This window comes from Achroia grisella, unplaced genomic scaffold (assembly GCF_030625045.1).
Source record: "Achroia grisella isolate CSIRO2021 unplaced genomic scaffold, CSIRO_AGI_Agris_v1 utg874, whole genome shotgun sequence".
NCBI classification, from domain to species: Eukaryota; Metazoa; Arthropoda; class Insecta; order Lepidoptera; family Pyralidae; genus Achroia; species Achroia grisella.
In genome coordinates, this window is record NW_026713051.1 from 6104036 (window position 1) to 6125151 (window position 21116).

Consider the following 21116-nt stretch of genomic DNA (forward strand, 5'->3'; position numbering starts at 1 on the left):
AGTCCCAAACTAAGTAGACATAGTAATATGGGTGCTGTAGCGGTTTAGTACACGGCTTTACTTCCGATGGTCGCGAGTACGATTCTACTCAGGGTCTTCACTTTTCTGGTCATGAGTATGATTGTTTATATTGATATATGATTTCTATTGTAATAATATATATATATATTAGTAATTATTTACAAAAAAATATGTATGTGTGTATTTATAATAAGTGTCCAGTATCCATAATACTCTCTGCTTCGGACTACATAAGTTGCCCTGATATATTATTATTAATACAGTTTGGAACGTCACTCTATGTCGATATACAATTTTAAAATAAAATTATGTATGATAATAATTATATTTATATGTAAGTTCATTCAAGACGCACGATACATCATGTATAATATAGGTATTTGTTTCACATTAATTTATGTACATCTTGTCTTATCTAGTATTACTAATGTAATAGTAATAATGTAGTTTAATAATGTATCTGTATGTCTTATGTACAACTCGTTATTATCTATTACTAGCTTTGAAAAGACCTGCCACGGTATTTCAGCCCGTGGAAAGCCGGGACCCTTCCTAAGATTACACTATGTTCATGATTATGCACATATTAGTTGAGCCTGTAAGGCGTAGGAAAGCAAGTAACACTAATAATTTACGAGTCGTTTAAATATATTTTATTTTCAACCTTACAAATTTTTAGTTAAGATGACCAGTTAAAGATGCGCAATATGTGAGAGTAATATGGTCGTAACTATTAATAATGTACATATTGCATTAATGTTGTTTTGTTTTAATTAATAAAATGATAATGAAAGTCCAAAATATTTCATAATAAAAGGGAATCTATTCACCTTATGCAATTTAATGTTTATAATATTTTTGTCCATATCAACTTAACTTTGCAGAATTGCAAGATATCGAGAATAGATATATGTTAAATTTTGTTAATGTACTACATTATCAGTACAAATTAGGAATTCTAAGTATTATTCATATATCCTGGCTATCCGATAAAAAGTGTAACGTGAATATTACCCTTATTAAATTAATAAAGTCTACCTAATGTATATCTTATACATAAACCCGTAAGCACCGGAATCATATATTTTTCTATCATTTATAATTTAATTATTGTTTTATTTATACATTATTTTATTTCAGTATGTATTATATATTTAAATGATAATCTTCATCAAATATCCAAATGGTAACCTTTTAAAAGCCTGTTGTTATTAATTATGCGTTCATACAAAATATTATTTAATTATTTAATAAACACTGCTAGTAAATATTATATGCTTATCGCAGATTGGACGTCATTATATTTTATAGAATAAAATACGAGCCAATTATTTGCTGGAAATGTAATTTCTGTGGGTAGGTGAAATTTAAAAATCAGTTAGTTTTGTGTCATACATTAATTTAATAGGTAATAATATTAAATATCTCGTGTTTGTAACATGATCGTTTTGTTTATGATTATATATAATAATATTAATATTATTAACCCACGATGATTTACACAGCGCCATCTAGTCCCAAGCTCAGCAAAGCTTGAGTTAGGGTACTAGAGAACTGATAATTATATTTAAAATATTTTTTTAATACATACATAATATACATAGAGAACTCCCAGACTAATACAAACAATTATGCTCATAAATGTTTGTGCTGTCCGAGAAGTCGAAACTGCGACCATGAGACATCAGGGGATAATGTAAACCGCTAGACCACCGAGTCCGTGAAAATATAAATATTATTTAAGTTAATACGTCATTGTTTTATTTACTCAAGTTTAACAATAATCTGTTTCTTTGTTAAATTCTTTATATAACACATAGAACTGAATTATTCTTGATGTAACGAACTAATCGATCAATGTATATATATTTACACAATTTCCACTAAAATCAGACAGTACAAAATTAAAGTTAGTTATCGGTCAACAACAGACATTGATACGGAAATACAAATTTATACTACTAAAATAATTGCATTTGATATTCGCTGTCACCTATCTAATGCTTTGATTGCCTAAATCATATATTATTTATTGATTATTGAACCATTTACAGCATCACATAATTTATACTGCTGATTAGGGATGTGAAATAATAACTGATTTTTTAAAACTTATTTAATTGTTTGTTGTGCTTAGAATATATATATTTTATACACTGATTTTCGTCATATAGTTGAATTCAGTTCAAAAGCTTTATATAAATGTTAAAAGTATTGTAAATACTTTTTCTAATGTAGGTACTGTTAAACTTGTTTGGTTAGTTCCAGAATAAGAACTTTTAATATTTGTTTACGTTATAATAGCATGTATTAAGTCTTTAAAAATAAAATATATTAATAATTCTTTCACAATAATAATAAATATAGATCGTTTGCGAGAAATTCTTAGATAAATTGTATATTATTAATATGCCTGATAATTTATGTAAGTAGGTTTGTCTTAAACTTCAGCATCCTACATTGAAAGAAATTATAAATGTATTATATATTAAATAAAAATAAATAAGTATAGATAGTCAACAAACCTTATGCTGGTCATATATGCGTGTAATTGATTTGTACGATTAATGTCATCACACCTTCTGGGTTTCATTTACGAATTGTAATCCAAGTGGTATCCAACTCCCAAGGGTCTTTTTTATTTCGTATCGTGTATGAAAAACATCAAATAAATTAAAAAAATTAAACTTGCTAATCGAACAGTTATTAATTTAATTAGAAATAGAATTGTGGTTAAACTAAGTTTGACAGCCAAACTATACGCCAGATATACTGATAAAGAATACGACGACGTGCACAATAAGTCAAATGACCCTATGCAATAAATGATTTTGTATTAGAATTTTTTTAGTTTATATTTATTTGGTATAATATCAAATACATCCTTATTTTTTTTCCAAACGACGAAAACAGTTTTCCGGTGCTATAGGAAGGTTAGGAATAAAACAATACCTTATATATAAATTCCCAGTAATACATTTTGAAAGCTATCGCGTTCTAATTAGCTATTGTATTTATAGATAACATATAAATGGATTTTAGAGTATAAATATATATATATATATATATATATATATATCATACAACGAGGTGTTTCCTGTGATTGCTTATTATGTGTGCATCCGATTCACGATATTTTCGATACCGAAGGAGAAGTACTTACTAGCGTTACTTTTAGGAATAGTGACGTCACTTGTTTTATTCTCGTCCATTCGCACTGACCTAACTGAAAGTTATAGTAATTAAATAAAGCGGATGCGTGTAAATACATTGTGTTTTTCTAATTCATTCTATACCTAATTATCAAGTAGATGTCCATAAATGTAAGTTGGGCGTGAGCAAACTTCTGCTGAACCACTGAAAAAGTACATAAAAAAATACATTTAAATTATCAATGTTAGGCAGTCAATTGGGTGTTTAAAAAATAAATTATTTAGTCATTTATAAATACATATTAGTATTTATAAATGACTATTATAATTTTAATTTTATTAATATTTAAAAGTGTCATTTCTTATTTTTATTATACAACATACAAGCGCTGATAATTATGCAATCAATTGAGTGCCATAATTTTTATTTCAAATTATTAATTTAAAACAAACACAGAAATTTATGAAAAGTTTAATTTTACTTAACTTTTAAAACTAAATGTCATCTCTTATTTCTATTTATGTATCTTATACGAAGAAACAGTTTCCAGATAATCCAATAAAATATTATAAGAACGACTTTTTAAATTGAAATACAACCATAAAGATACATTTTATATAGATAAATAGTCATATTTACCAAAGGTACACTGTACAAGACGTCTGCTTCATATACTTAACTACTAAGCAGCCACTAAGCAGCTTGATTCGTAAGCTGTGTTTCGATTGTAGGGTGAGATTAGTCATTGAATTTACAGGATTAGAAGATTGACAAGGTATGAGTAGTATCACGATGTCACATGATACCGTGATTTCCGTAGTGCTGTTCGTGTAGAACGGCGACCGGCGACGGTTACCACTCACTCAGGACTAGTTAGCTTGTTTACTATTAAACAGAAAGGGCTGAAATATTATGGTAATATATATAATATTATGTAGAGAATACGCAGATGACTTTTTACGAAATTTACCTCCACCAAGCTACAGCTGATTAGTAATATAATAGAAATAACCTTTGTTCAAATAAATTTTATTTAACTTTTGAATAGGCATATTTTCTTTATTTTACCACCCATTTGGAACGCTGTCTCGTCACAAGAATGAGCAAAACCATGCGTGTTGGTCTTTTAAATAAAAATTGTTCTGAATCAAATTTTAAGAATTTGGTCCTTATTGGTGGTAGTGGTCGGTACGTTGACGACAAAATCAGGTCAATTAGCCTAAAAATACGTGTGTAGTGATCGCGAGGATCATCCTAATTCTATTGGTACTAATGTATCCTATATTAATAAAATAGAATCTGTGTAACTATCCTGGTTTATATTTGTTACCTGCCCTGATTTCATGCTTAACCTGCCATCTCTCACTGATGCCACTCAGTATACTGTCACCGCAGTTAAAAGTATCATTCCATCTATAAAAAAATATCGCATATATGTATGCGTAACGGGGAAACATGATTAGTCCACAAATCAGTGAGAGAGCTCTCTAGCGCTGTGCGTCAAAACTCTTGTTCAAGGTAAAAGCGTAAAGAAAGTACTTTCTATAGAGAAAGGATGTCGTGCTTTCGTATGCTTATTTATATTCTAACTTATAGTGTATTAAGTAAGCTCAAGATGGCGCTACTGCAAAGTCTATTGTACATTGTATTTTTTTTGTCATTGACAAGACAGGTGATGCCCTCTATTGTACATACTAGGAACCAGCTGGCACAATATTTGTTACACTTTGCATCCGCGGCGTATCTTCTACGATGATGTCAGATTGAGGGTCTTACCCTGAATTTGGGAGATTTTCGTGTTTTAGGGAAAATATAAACTCATTCGGTAACGATAACGTGCCTCTTATACAACATTAAACAATAAAGAACAAGCGGCTAATAAAAGGTTATGAGATATATATTACACTATGTTTGTGGTCGCTGCATTCTAATACACATTCTGTTCATATACATATATTCTTTGTTCGATTTATTTTCTTTAATAATTTTTCTTTAATTATTTGTTTCCTTAATATTTTTTACTTTTATTTAACTTATACTTAACTTATTTAACTTAAACTCATGTTTTAATTTATTAATGTCCTTCTTGGCTTCATAGCCAAGAAGGACATTAAATTAAAAAAAATATAATTTTTCGTTGCCATAAATTTGATATTATAATGTAGGGTAGATTTAAAAATCTGTTTCCCACGTTTAGTAATCACTGACTTACAACAGACAACAGTATAGTATATATAGAATAATTACGTAATGTACGAGTATGAGTGCTAATAATAATAGTAACTGCAGCTAAACTTGTACATGTTTGATAATATATGTGTGTATTTGAAGTGCCCGCTGAAATCTTAGTGGCATGAACTAAAAGTAACTTTGTAGTTCCTAGTCTCTGTCTGAATACAAATATTATATGACTTGCTTACTTATCTGAGTTCAGCTTATCTAAATTTACCTTATGCGATAGTTACTAAGTTAACTTTGACTAACCAAGTAAATATTGTATACTCCACTACAGTTTACCGGCTCAGACTTTGTATAAAGTCGTCTACGTTGTCTCTCTCTGTCTGTCTCACATGTCACTGCTACTAACCAACTTGCTTTATAAACTGTATGGCGATTCTAAGAATATATGCAATATATGGCAGTGAAATTACAAGGTACGAGACTAGAACTGAGGACTACTCAGGAATAGCACTCAGAAGAGATACTAATCATCATAATGTTACTCCTTTAGTGTATGGGACGATTACCACCTTCCATTAGATAACCCTTGAATTCTATTCATATATTTCATATATAAAAAAAAAGTTTTTTCATCACTGTTCCCACCATTTTGGCTAGCCACTTCAATGGCGACCAACTGGTGAAGCAGCGTGTGAATAGCCACTACCCGTGAGATTTTAACCGAACCTTTTAATTTTCTTCTTTTATATTTAAAAGAACGTTGACTTTATTAGCGGCAGTTATATATATAAGATCTCGCAAGCGAAGATTTACCAATAAGTGACTTATAGATATAGATATCTAAAGTATTATACAAGTAAATTATTGTTTTGTGAATTTAATTGTGAATTATCTAAACGGCCTAACCAAGAACTGAAATTAAAATAATGACATAGCGTTTAAAGTATAGTGTACATTTCTAACATATTTAAAATTATATTAGTAATAGGAAAATGAACATATATCTTTCTGTTCATTATCTTTCCATCCGTCAGATGGCGCTAGTCATGCCCTGGACTCGAATTGCTTTCACTACAACATCGACAATTGATATTGCCTCTGAATATCCCGCATGGAATTACCTTCGACGAGAAGATTTGTACCCTCACTAGTACTGGAAATGCGAAATAATTTGTTACATCAAATCTAATATATAATAAATAAAATATCCCAACTAATCATTCGCACGCGAAGAAAGCCATCAGCTGCAGCAATACTTTACTGGACAGTAAAGCTCGTTACTTACAATACTTTAGAGGACACTAGCTTTATTTAACGGTGCTGTCTAAGCGGAATACAGCCTTCGCACTCTCCGATAATATACGAGTAGCTAAAATAATTGTAAGAATTTTTAGAACTGTTCGCGTATTTCTAAAATTAGTCCACAAACAAACATACAAATGAATAAAGTCTTTTCTCTTTAGAATATTAGTGTAGATTATTTTTCGTAATACACGTGGCTTTATATTTATTTATACAGATTACTTTTTGTATTGACCTTCTGTAGACTGTAGTCTGGTAACTGAAATAAGTTGTTAAACAAGAGTTAAAATAAACATGGTCTGTGGAACGGTCTCGGTTAATAAATCAACGTCGAACACTAATGTTCGTATACAAATTTTATTGTGAACTGATCACAAATAAACTACAATTATCACGTGTTCAATAGGTATCGGTATTTTCAGTTCAGGTGAACGAACTAATCCAACCACACAACTGTTCAGCTGTTTCTCTAAAATTGAAATTGTCACTGTTTGAGTTTATACCAGTGGAAAGACTAAAAATATTTCTTTTGTGAATTTACACTCCTGACAGATACCCAGTTAATATTACCTACTATATTAACCAAATAAATTTGAGAGGCTCGCCCTCCCTACCAGCAGTCAAATATAGCTAGTCTGACGATCTTGCTTATACTCAATAACCTTCCTCAAGCATTAAGCTAAAAGATTGAAGATATTTCTAATCAGACTGTTAGCTTCATAAATTAACGCGTTTAAACTCAGCATTATACATTAGTATATATTTCGTAGAGCAACAGTGTTCTAAACTTTTTTCGCACTTGTTTACAATTGCACACATTACATTAACAGTATATTTACATCCACCGTCATCTCCACTCGACCCGTGACCGTAGGTATGCTTCAAACAGCGTCGAAATATGGGGAGCTTATAAATAACATAATCACGGTAAATATCCCGTTTGTTTCATGTGTACATTCTTTGAGAAAGTAATTAAAAAGAATTTATATTTGACCTATAAACCAATCGGAAATGTAGCCTAAAGTAAAATTCCTAAAATTAGCGTTCTTTTTCCAATCAAACGTGCGAAGCGATAGTGAAGTGAAAGCTAACGCTATCACACAATAAGATCAAGTAGTAAGGAGACTGGGCGTCAAGGTCGCGCCTCCTCGCTTTCAAAAATCTGAGCGGGCGTAATGATTTTTTTATTTCACCTTATGACTAATAAGAGCAGAAAACCTGGCCATCCGGTTAAGTATTAATATGACCTAATTAATATATTTTGACGGCTTCCATGGTTTAGCGGTTTAGCACTCCTCCTTATTCCGATCGTCGCGGGATACATTCCTCGCACAGTACAAATATTTGTATGCAAGAGTATGATTATTTGTATTGGTCAGGGTGTAGTCTATGCATGTTATGTATGTTTTAAAAAATATTTTGGAATTTATATCAGTTATACTATACGTATGTATAATACCCATATTGCAAGGTATTTAGATCTATCTTAGCAGATGAGTTTACTTACCTTCATCTCTGTTTAATTACAATCGGAGTTTCAATCAACCGAGAATTAATCAGGAATATAAATTTACATTCAAAATTATAAAGTCGGTAATTATAATTTTTTTTTATTTGTTATATCCAAATTGAATAAAAAGTAGTATAATATGCTTAGCTATGCTTTTAAACAATAATAACTAAACTAAACATATCAAAAAAAGTAACACAACTCGCAATTGTGATCGAATCACCTACATGTACTTCTTAATATTTATTTTACGTAGAGCTTTCTCACTTATCCGGTAATCTTAGATGATATGTCGTATAGGCAGTATTACGAAAATTTAGTAACAGTAGTATATAGCATTATATTAACACAGTCTGAGCCATAATTGTAGAACTCAGCAAATTGAGTTGACGCCCTTGCAGGCTTCTAAAGATCACACCAAGGGCTGCCAACCGTACTCGGATCCTCAGAGGCGTACTATATATATATATATATACTAGAGGGACTATAATATATACTAGACGGGTACTATATATAATCTATAGTCTTCTTCTATAATAAAATTAGACATATAAAACAAACCAAAAGGTAAACCGAAATAATAACATATTTTACTTTGTCGAATACTACTCGTATACGAGTATTAAAATAAAAACTCAGTTTTTGTTATTGTATGAATGACAGATAAAGTATGTATGTATTTTTGTATACATAAATAGAAACATAATCAAATTTATAACAATTAAAAGTAATTAAATCGTTATTGTTACTTATTTATTCATCCTTATAAATTAAAATGTATAAACATGCTTGGAATGCGCATGGATTTGTGGACACTTTAATAGTTAATAATGTAATATGGGGTCTGCAGTTAAACTGTTCGTCCAAATGTTGACTAAAAATGAGACGTCACTTTAACAGTTTCTTTGTTCACATTTTTGGTCTTGAATTTTATTTCCAAGTGTAGTTATGAGGATAGGATCATCGTAGTAGAATTTTCTGCAATACTTTGAACCACATAAATGTAGGAGTGAATTTTCAACTGCAGTAAATTTTGTAGTGTAACATAAATTCAAGATAAGTATAAAGTTCATGTGTAAAGTTATGTTTAGTTTCGTACATAAAGTGTTCATACAGTGTGACAAGCAACCACCCTATTTCGCTAATTGTAGTACTCTCCACGCTGTTTTTATGATGTACAATATTACGATTTTTACAACGTTAGAGGTAGACTTATTTGAGAAGTAGACGTTGTTTGAGTGATTAAATATCTCACCTACCGTAGCTACTATATAATATATATATACATATATTATATAATTAATTTACTCTGTGACATTCGTTTGAGCAAATATATATAATAATATAATGCACAAACGAATGTCACAGTCCACTCTGTGACGGTGTAAGGTGCCATTCCTCCGTCTCCTACACTGAAACATCTCAACCGAAACACAGCTTACAATGCAAGCTAATTGGCAGCTGAAATAGGTGAAACATAGGTCGCTACCCACGCACAGGACTTTGTACATCCTCCTAGGTAAAAGAGATTGAAGAGCCAGGTGGTATATGTATCATTTGAATAAAATGTTTATTAATCTATCTACCAAGCAAAAAGTTTGAAGGTAGCCAGCCCTGATCAGATGTTTAATTATCAGATGGCTAATGAATTAATGTTCAAGCTAGACCGAGTGTTTTGAAATGTAGCGCATGTAACACTCGCACCTGGCCACGGTTTATAAGCTGTAAGGTAAATAGTATTTAGAATTGAGGCCGAACAATAGCTGCGATAAGGCTGCGATAATTGCCCGTGACATTGTATGAATGGTGCTCAATTGTGTATATTTCTTTTATTTATGGAATAACGAAAGTCCTCAGGATTGTAAATCCAAGTGTTATAAGACTCCATGAATGCAACAGTAGGAATATCTCATTTTAGTAAGTAGAAAATAGCAGACTTTACATAGTGGCTTAACAAATTATCAATATAAAAATTCATCATCAATACACAGTCATCAATCAACCATCATTTACAAACAATTTCAATTTCACCGTAAGCAACGAAATCTTAAAGCATCAGTAATATCCGTATTTACCGATTTTATAAAAAGAAGAGATTTCATTTTTCTTTTATTCCAATAAAATATACATTACATTTATAGGTATATAAATTAGTTAGCTAGACTGAAACTTGCAATTTTAATCTAGTATTTTGATATAAAGTGATTTTTTCCGTTGTAATATACATTAATATGCAAATAAATAAGTTTATTACAATTGTATAAATCTATATGGAATATATTTACGAACGACACTATATAGCATCCAATGGGCGATCTTTCGGGTTCACACCGCATGTACTTTAAAGTAATTCTTTGCATTTCAATCACACTTATTTCTGATTCAAGTAATTATTTCAACCCTAAACAACTATATACATGGCCTATATTTTATTAAAAACTCCGTGATTGCTATAATAATTTCACGCGTGCTCAGCCGGGGCGGGTGGCAAGTTGATGATATTTTCGTAAACACCTTGCTCACCGCGCGAACGATAGTGAAAACGGTATAGCATATCTTTTATGCGCATTAAGTGAACATTTTCTCGTTGGTTTCGGCAACGGAGAAAGTGGTCGTGTTTTTAAGAAAGGAAAAGTAACTTATTTTTTTTTTAGTAAGAGGCTTTGCTTGTAGTCGGTTTAAGCAACGCTCCCCTCTACTCGCTCCCACCATGCTGCGCGCTAGTCGAAGTGAAACCAGCAACTTTTGTTACACTCCAATATATTATATATTTGATAATATTGTGGGACTACAAGTATACATATACGACAATATAGTTTACTACTGTTCAAAATCAAAAGCATTTTTCGGTGGTTATGACTATATGCTTCAGATATGTTGTTGCTGGCAGCTTATCCACCATTATTTTTATAAACTTCGTATATTTGCTATCTGTTGTTTTTATATGACACTTTTGACTAGACTTCTTCGCTGTGGCCCTTTTTGGGAAATATACACATTTACGAATATTAAAGATTTTTATTAATTAAAAGTCGTTGTTTGCCCGTTCTAGTCACATATATAATATTGCCAAGATGTCAAACTAGTATATTATTATTGAAGGGATTATTTTGTTTAATTCCACTATCATTAGTATGTTATTCAATGGGAAAACTGACCATCGCTACTGGAAGAGTTACGACCTGGTAATCAAATTCGGACCCTTACTGAACCTACACCCATACTGCGACACGTATTTCGCCTCTGAACGGGCCACATCAGGCATTGAATATAGTTTGGAAGCTTAGTGTTAACTATTCGAATAGTAAACTGATATAAATCCATTTAGTAACGAAATGGACTTCCTCAAAATATGACCTAATTCGATAAAATATGGAATATTACTATTGTATTGAATATTATATTATTCTAAATCAATGTTACCAAATAATATTACCAGAGGTTGTGTAACATATTCCATACGTCGTCTAATGAACCGTTTTCAGTGTAAGAGGCTTTACTCAACGTGGTAGGATCGAGTACTCGTAATACTAATAGATAGACATCTATTAATAAGCAGAATTATGTAGTTATATCAATGCACCTTAGTCATTATACTACCTGCAGCATCTTGTCTTTATCTTTACATATAATGAAATCGTAAAATGACATGACGAAATCTACATGTCTGTTTATATAGTAAGGTATCATCACGTAAAAACTAGTGGAGCAATTAATATAGAATCTTCAAAGAATGCCGGTTTACAAAAAACGGTCTACACACTACACTAAAATCAGAGGTAATATCGTAACTGGAACTGGTGGGAGGACTCTGGTTCGCTTCGTGTGTAGCGAAATCGGACCGTATTGTCATTGTTTGCCCTCGAAGCCGATTTTAATTATATCACAACTGCAGCAATATTGCCTTCGATTTCAATGTCGTATGTAGACTGTCGTAGTCAATGGAAAGTTGTGACTAAATCCCCATAAATATAATCTCTACCAGTTGTTAAGTACCCTTACTAAATGGTCTTAGTTACGGTCTAGACAGTTCTGAGTATTCTGAGTACAGTCTGAGTTTTTTTTTAATGGTTGATTATGGAATTTTGGCCCATCCGTAACAACGCGCTTCGTTTTTTAGCTATGTTTAAACTATTGGGGTGATAGCTGCAGCCTCCCGCAGTAAGGATACTGCAATGATTTCATTTTACGCTGACCTATTATGCTCGATTATAAAGAAACGTATTGGATGTTGTGAATTCCTGAAAAGTGTGAGTCAATGAACACCTGGTTCAACGATGTCGCCTATTGTTCAGTAATCAGCGAATAAAAAACAAAATACACACACTACCTAACCTAACTTTGAAACTATGTTATCGGTATAGTATGAAAAAAAATGACATGTTTACTAATACAGTCGTTATTAAGCTTTTTACTTTAGTGGATTAACAAAATTAAGCAAATTCAAAACGTTATCTTGTCTTCTCCCATTGTTTTAGGGTTAGGGCTGTTGTTTTATTCTTTCATTGGTTCTATTAGCCACATTACACACTTTCGAAAAACTACTGTAGCGAAGTAAAATTTTGAGAATACGATATACGATTAAAATAAAAAAAAATAAGAGACGAAATCCGAAAATAATAATGTTAATTATTTTCTTCAAACCTATTTGATTATAGACATTTTTTTTGTCAATGAAAAGGACCAAGTGGTACGAAAATATATTTGCGTTGTGTAATTCGTATCGTTAATGTAGTGTATACCTGTGTCTTTATTCAGTTAAACTAACATACATGATGAGCACTCTAATTTAGTATGAAGTACCTAGTGATCCGAAATAATACCACACCCTCAACTGTTTATTAAATTGCCATTTACGGAATGTCTGTAACAAATACTTTGACGTTGGAGATACTGTTTATAACATTCTTTAAAGCATCAATATATTTTAGTTTCAAAAACTGAAAATATTCTATAACACGTCATCTGACGCTATAGTAATACATTACTATAGCATCAGATGGAAATATATAGTCAAATGTTATACTACAGTTACTGTTTTTGACCTAAATTTTGTTGTTATTTTTACAAAAAAATTATTGTTAGTTTAGGAATTACGTCACGCGGTTTACATATTAAAGACTTCAACGCGTCAATGCCTGTCCACGTGAATAAACTGCGCAACCTCACAATATTTATTAGGCATGCACTCCCATGATACATTTGTTTTTTTTTTTTATTTTAAACGTTATCACCACATATTTCTGCTTTTGTAATAATATAATTTGAATTTTAGATGTAGATTAATTAATCTTGCACGAAGGCCAACCATAACGTACCTAAATGTATCAACTCGATTAATTTCAAGTTTCAGCGAGTGAAACACATTTTTGAGTGCGTAACTAACGTGTTGTCGTATTATATTATAATAATATCGCACGGTGTACAGTGCAACGGTATTATAGGCGACGTCATGCGCTATTGTGACCTAGTCGATAGCTTTGTTTACGTGCGAAAGGAGACACGTGTACTCGTATGTACACATAACATGCGCGACCACCAGTAATCAGTTATAGGCGGCGAGAGTGATCGCGCATCGTGATTATGTCACTGCAATTAAAAACTATGCCGTGCGTGCAAGGAAGGAAGTAGCTAGGTGGTGGCAGGTGGGGTGGGCCCACACCTGCGGGGGGACGGTGGAGGCTCTCGCGGGAGGGAGGAAGCACGCGTGCCGGCGCGCGTCCAGCAGTCGCGCGCAGCACGACGGACGCCGTGCACGCACGCCGCGCGAATACGCCGCGCCCGCGCCGCGATGAGTGATCAGTGAGCGAGTGCGTCGCGGAGCGCCTCGACTCTACCAAATGGAGTACCAGCACCAAACAATCCAGCCGCTAGGCCCCCCGGCGCCGCCGCCGCAGCTGCTGCCGCCGGCGCCACCGCCTCCCTTACCCTCGTTGCCCCAACTGCAGCACGGTCACATCCAGGACGACGACCGCTGGAGCCAATACCACATCTGGAGACAACACGTTTTCGTCAACGGTCAGTTGCACCGCTTTGCCGTCCGCCATCAGGAAGCGCCCGCGCACTTTCTCCGCAACATAACACTTGCGTTCCGTGATTGATGTTGCCCCAGGGCGCGAGAGAGTCGTGAAAAAAGAGAAAGTGCGCGAGCGCAACCCGGACAGAATTTTTCGGTTGATCGAGAGCTCTTTGTTTCGGTGATTTGGGCCTTTCACTGGCTCCGCAGTTTGGATATCCTGGTGCGTTCTTCCGCTGCTATCTCTATCTTAGACTTAATTGCAGCAGTACTCTTCGAATATTTAGGAATCTGAATACTAATACTGTAAGGAGCATTGCTCAAACCGCGTACATATTTTTGAAGTCGTTAATGCACGGAAATACGAGGACAGTTACTATAATTATGTGCTGTAAATTCTGTTAAATTTTAACTTCAATTTTCCACGGTGCAACACGTACGGTTTTAAAATAACATAGTAACGATGTTTCTTTTTATGTCAAACTAATACTTGTTCGATTATGAATTATGTAAATTATTTTTATTAAAACTAAAATAGGTCAACATTACCGGATTCACTTCTCTACAGAATCTGTCAATGCCTGCCTGGCACCAAGGCCTCCGTCGTCTCACGAGAAGTATAAACATGCTTTTAAGATAATTAGATTCACGTTTCAATGTGTGTGTTTACTAATGTACACGTAGACGCCTATAGTGCGGAAGGTTTCGCCGCAAACGCGATTAGTTGGTAAGCGGATGGAAGCCTTGTAGGTGATTCGAGCATCCAGAGCCCTTGTATTAGTAGTTTATGCGGACAGAGCCTAATTCACTTATTTTGTTTATCATTCCTAATTGTAACATTTCAATAGATGCAATTTAATATAGTAAATAAAATTATACCATTACTTTTAGTACAATTACATTGTCTATCTCATTGTGTCGTATCTTTATATTTTATTCCGCGACGCCGGCCATATACTTATAGGATTTATTTCTATTTTCCATCTCTTGTTCTTGTGAATAGCCCATTGTTACGTTGGCCGTTGTTTAGGATAACCTATAAATGGGGTGGTTACTTATTGTATTATACTTCATCAACTATTCCAAAATTCTATGCACGTCATTTAGAACTAATTGTAAAGGAAATTCACAAATAGGTTTCAAGAAAATAATTTATGTAGTAACAGTCCAAGCCAACTTAATTGTCACTCTTAATATATTTAATAAAGTAGTGGAAGTATGCAGCTGACAACAACAGCAACAATATTAACATTCCTGTACTTGAGGACAAATATTGTTGTCTAGTTGAGATACTATTAACATGTACATACATATATTCAACGAATACAAATACTTCATCTGCGTGTTCTGGATAAAAACTTCATTGTTGTGATACTACAGTCAATCAAATTTATATAATATTATAAATTTATACGTTTATAACATCGTTCATTTATTTCTACCGTATTGTGTCCCATATATTCGGTGTTCAGGTATGTGTATGAACATCAAGTGAAGGTATGTACCGTTCGCTTAACAAATTACTTAGTTACTTTTATGATGCCTCATACAATTTTTTTTAAACTATTAATTATATTTAGACGACTTTGTGAATGACGTATACGTAACTGTCTTATAGTATATACGACTATATACTATTATATTTCTCAAATATTCAATTAATATTTAAATTCAAAGCCTAAAATACTGATTCACTCTTATCGTAAAATATCGAATTAACCCATATTTCATTGTAAAGAAAAACAGTGAACAGCCTGTATCTAAAATTGAGATTTGTCTAGGTAGAATAACCGATTCAGGTCAACTAAATTTATTCTAAGCTAATTCCAATATTATCCAAAGTTTTAGAAAACTGGGATCTCATCGGTATCGACATATCTACCCCCTGAAAGACTCTCAGCTATCTCTATTTTCTACTCTCAGCTGAAAACATTAAAGTTAAGTAAATTTAGGCAGTACTATAGGCAGGATACCCATTTAATCTACTTAACTTTATTACCTTTAAAAGACAACCAATAAGAGATGTCGGCATTCCATGCATAGTTTAGACTTTAAAATTTGATACGAGACTTCGTCGCCCTTTGCTAGATAGATAAAATATTTTGTATTATATCACTTATGTATTATACATGATTAAGTTCTGACACTAGTTGATATGAACCTTCTACAGACCTTGGAATAGTAGTTGCGGTTTCATAGGAATTCTCCTCAATGTATTGGTGGTTTTGGCATTAACATCGCAGTCTGAAAGTCTACAGTAATTTGTAATAGATTTCTACAAAAAGGATTTGAAATGTTTCTTAAGAGTTGGCAATCCACATGTGACCTACTGCAAGCGTCCATAGGCTACTGAAAAAACTCTTACGCCTAAATTAGTGCTGTGTTAAATGAATGGAATCGAATAAACGCGTATTAAACGACAATTTTATGAATGTCATTATAAAAAAATATTCTCTCGCCTTTCATGACGCTATTAGATTTGCTTATAATGATTTTAAATCTGCCAATGTAATGCACATCATGCGGATGTCCGTACGTCGAGTACGTCGTCGAAATTTTACTGATGCCTTTCTAATCGCTTCTAGCTGCTCATTACATTACCTTTGTTATCACTATGTTATCGCTTATTACGGGGCAGAATTTGTCATCGCTCTTAATTCAGTGTGCGTCTTATAATACAGCAGCATGATGTATATAGGTACTTTATCCAATATGACATTTCTTGTAATTTGCAATTCTGGGCCAAGCATTTTTTGTATATTAAGTTTCTTTCCATGACCTAAACAAATTGTTATCAATAAATTTTATTTTATCAAGTTTCATATATTTTCTTCCAACTTTACTTCGAAATCTAAACCTTGTACAGAAAACTTGACTCTGCGTGTGATTATTGCGTGCGATTAAGCGTAAATACTAATGTTATGCAGGTTTGACAACAAAAAGTGTTTACATCAATTGAGAACAAGGATGAATTAGTACCGTAATGCTGTATTCCATATTTTTCTCACTATAGCTTTGAAAAACTTGTGGATTTAGTACATTGTATAAGATTTTTTGTCGTTACTTAGTTTGCAGACAATTCTTCAAATTAGTAACTATTGTAGAATGCGATATTTTTATAGCACTTTTGAATTCACAAATTTTATTCGTTTTTTTGTGTCTGATCAGAAAATACTTCTCCAGGTTTATTATTTTGAAATTAAACACATCTCCACTACGTTATGATTTTACGAATTTCTAATACTTGTACATATGAAATCGGACATAGAAGGAACGAGATTTATCTACATAAGATTTTCCAATGTATATTTCATTTATTTATTATTTTTACACAGTTTATATGGTTTTTGTTTACTATGCTAATAGTTTCGTTTTTGAAATAGTACACTGTTACAGACTGATTTTAAAATATTTATTTGTTTGGGTACTTATGTCTCACTCAGTAGGTGGAAATATTGTTTTGTTGCAAGTAGTTGTATTGGTAGGCAGGTGATCTCACACTGATGCAGGATGTGGTCGTGCGGTGCAGTAAGCACGCTTTGTTGATAATAAAACACATGTTGACAAAACATTACGTCATTCAGAAATTAAGGTCATTCTCGTGGTGCAGTGATCTGATGCACTAAAACATCCTTGGCACCGCAATTTCTCCTGCCATTTCCATTTCATTAGTACATTTTGTTTATCGCCTTCCATCAATGTTCACACTTTGCAAGCGTTAGTCATAAACTATTCTTATATTTTATTCTATATGACGCCGTCGGTGGTACAACAGTTTACCTGCGATAGTCGCAGGTTCAATTTGTACCCTTAACACTAGCTCTGCTTAGCTAGTCTAGATGACGCTGTGTGGATTATCCAGTGTCATTATTAGTTTATTTTTCTTACTATTATCTGATTTAGCATTTAAATTAACATATATTATGTTTATGTTTCCAACATAGTGATATTTTTATTAAGTCTAGCCTATCTATGAATAAAAAAATATATTACTGTAGACATAGTAGACTCAAGAAATACATATAAAGTACAATTTAAGTTTTATTTGCTTTACTTAATTGCCAGAAATATACATTATAATTATGAAATAATTATATTCTTATTTATATAATATAATAACTGAGTGTAGATACGCAGAAATATAATAATCATTAATAATTGTGTCGAAATAACGTATAAACTTTCGTTTTTAAATATCGATATTAACTAATTTCGAAGTGCAAAATGAGTAAGCCGAAACGAGCGCGGCACACCGTCACAGCTACTCCTTTTTTATCAATTCGAGCGTGCAGACTTTCACTTCGAATATTTGGAAAAAAAGTGGCGACCTTTTCGCGACTTTCTCCCCCCCCTTTCTCCCTTCTCGACCCGCTCCCCGGCACGTGCTTTCTTCCGCGTGCGCGTAGCCACCGCAGCGTCGACTTTTACTTTTTATTCTTAACGCTCCGAGATTGAATCCGGAGATAGCAAGAAAGTTGCCGAGCGTTCGTATGCATACTTTTATTTATGAATGAGAGAACGAATTGGTCATTATATTGTATTTTAGTTTCCCATCCCAAGCGTTGGGTTTTAATATAAAATATAAATAACGGAATGACGAGAATTAACTCTGCACAAGCATTGCTCTGTTACTTTATTTATTTAAATAATCTTGTTGACTAATTAAAACATGATGTATGTTTTAAGTAGTCAAAAGATCACACTGTAGTGTCTAACTATTAAGTTACAAACTGTGTCCTGAAATTTAGCTCCATTTTACTGTCGTGTTATGAAAGTTTATGTAGGTTAAAAAAAATTATAATACATACAGAAATATCAATTTGCCTTTAGTAATATTACTTCAGAAAATTCACACTTGTAGGATTTTGTAGTTGTCTATGTCTACTAGGTATATTCAATTATAAAATGTATGTCAAGACTATGTCAATATATGAAGATGTTAACGCATTTTTAACATTTCCTATAGGATTTTATGCCTTACATAGGGTCCTCAAATGTGATGAGTTTCTCCGCCACCACACGTAAAATATAATTAATGAAATTCTAAATATAGTATGCTCGAGAAGTCTAGTATTTAGTTCACAGAACATATAAAACAGATACACACAACCAACAGAGTTTTGTGGAAAAATATTCTCAATTTAAAGTAAATATTATAAAATTTAAGTAAATATTTGATTTTCTGTTTCTAATGGATATGAAATATATACTATATATAAACTGATTTTAAAATCGTTTTACTTGTAGATGCCTACATGTTATAATCGTGGAAAATTTGCTGTAATTTATTTTGAAGAATTAGAGGCATTTACAATAATTGAACTCGTTCGAAGCCGGGGTGGGGCATTAGTAAAAAAGAAACACACTCGCAAATTGTAATTTCAGACGGGTTCGGTAAATTGCATTTCACCGAATGTTGCCATTTTGGTAAGTCGACTGGCTTTATTCGCCAATAGGGCAGTGGCTTTCCAATACAGCTTCGGATAATTGAGTTTGTACGTACGGGATTATTTACAGGTTACAACGTTTATTACGTTAAAACTTTAAATTGTGAAGTAAAATAAGTCAAAAGTATTAAGTAAAATTTTAAAAGTTTTGTATGTATTAATTAATTATAATAATGCCTCAAGGACAATTCACACAACAACATCTAATCAGGTTAAGCACGGGTACTAGAGAATTAAATATAAATACGATATAATTAGATATATTATTTCTGGGAAATTTATTCATAATATATATATAAGACCCAAATCAATAAAATAATATACTTATGAATGCAAATATTTATACTGTGCGAGGAATCTAACCCGCGACCAGCGGAAGTAAGACAGTGTGCTAATACACTATTAACTATTTCTAATTATATGATCACATATAAAATTAGTTACGGTTGGTAATAAAATTGATCTAAAATTAAATATATATAAAATATACTGAACTTTTGACTGCGACTATATACTTGCTTCTAGGAGAAACTTGGCTGGCTACCCTAGTAGAGACTACTGTTTGGATTAACACGCATAACAGCCCAAATGAGAGACTAAATGCGGAAAACAGAGTCCAACATTGTACAATACAATATAAAAGAATGTAGATGTCAAGAACTGCGTACGCGCATGTACCATCTCCGTCATCGGTTACCGATGCAGAGAGTAAAAGTAATCTTGCATTCGTTTCCGTATGCCCCCTTCAGCCGCCGCCCCACCCCGCACTGCCTTCCGGCTTTTACTTTCTTCTAACTTGATCCCCTCCCAAGCGTCGCCTCAACTGCAACCCAGCTGATCGTATTATAGACTAGGCTAAATTACAGAACGCACAATTGCATAAGTTAATTATTATGTTAGTTTATAGTATTCATCACAAAATTAAACATACAGTATATAGTTATGACAAACACAAAAAATTAAATCATTTATAATATTAATATAAATTATTTTGTTGGCCGTGATCTATAATAATTTTTGTAATTTTAAAATAAAATAAATAAATTTGTTATGTTTTTATCCCCGAAAAAAAACAATAAATAAATATGTATATAAAGTAAATAAATTTAAAAGGATTAACTCTTTAACCACACGCGTTCACTTTCTAACATTTCCTCATCATCAACACCATAATGTTATTCAACTACCCATTAAAATCCTAAGGCACAGTCTCTCCCCATAAAAGGTTAGTACAACTTATTCTTAAGACTCTTGCCTCTGTTGAGCCGAATTTTTAATGTTGCCTGATGAAGGAAATGGTCACTGTTTATCTTACTGTACAGTTTTCCTATTTAATTAGCAGGGTTTCGTGTTATATTTTAAAGATATTATGTAATATTTATATCGTACCCTTAATAAATTACTTGCCGGTAGAAATATTTTGGTTACTTTGGTTCTGAATTTCCAATTTTTAATAGAGTATAGACAAGACAGTCGTTAAGTATAC

The 21116-nt window shown here is 32.7% G+C and overlaps 1 protein-coding gene across 5 annotated transcripts in view; it reads left to right on the forward strand.

Moving 5' to 3' along the window:
• LOC131852985 (hepatic leukemia factor) overlaps positions 1-21116 on the forward strand; it is a 179191-nt gene that overhangs the window by 135328 nt on the left and 22747 nt on the right. The window lies entirely within an intron of this gene.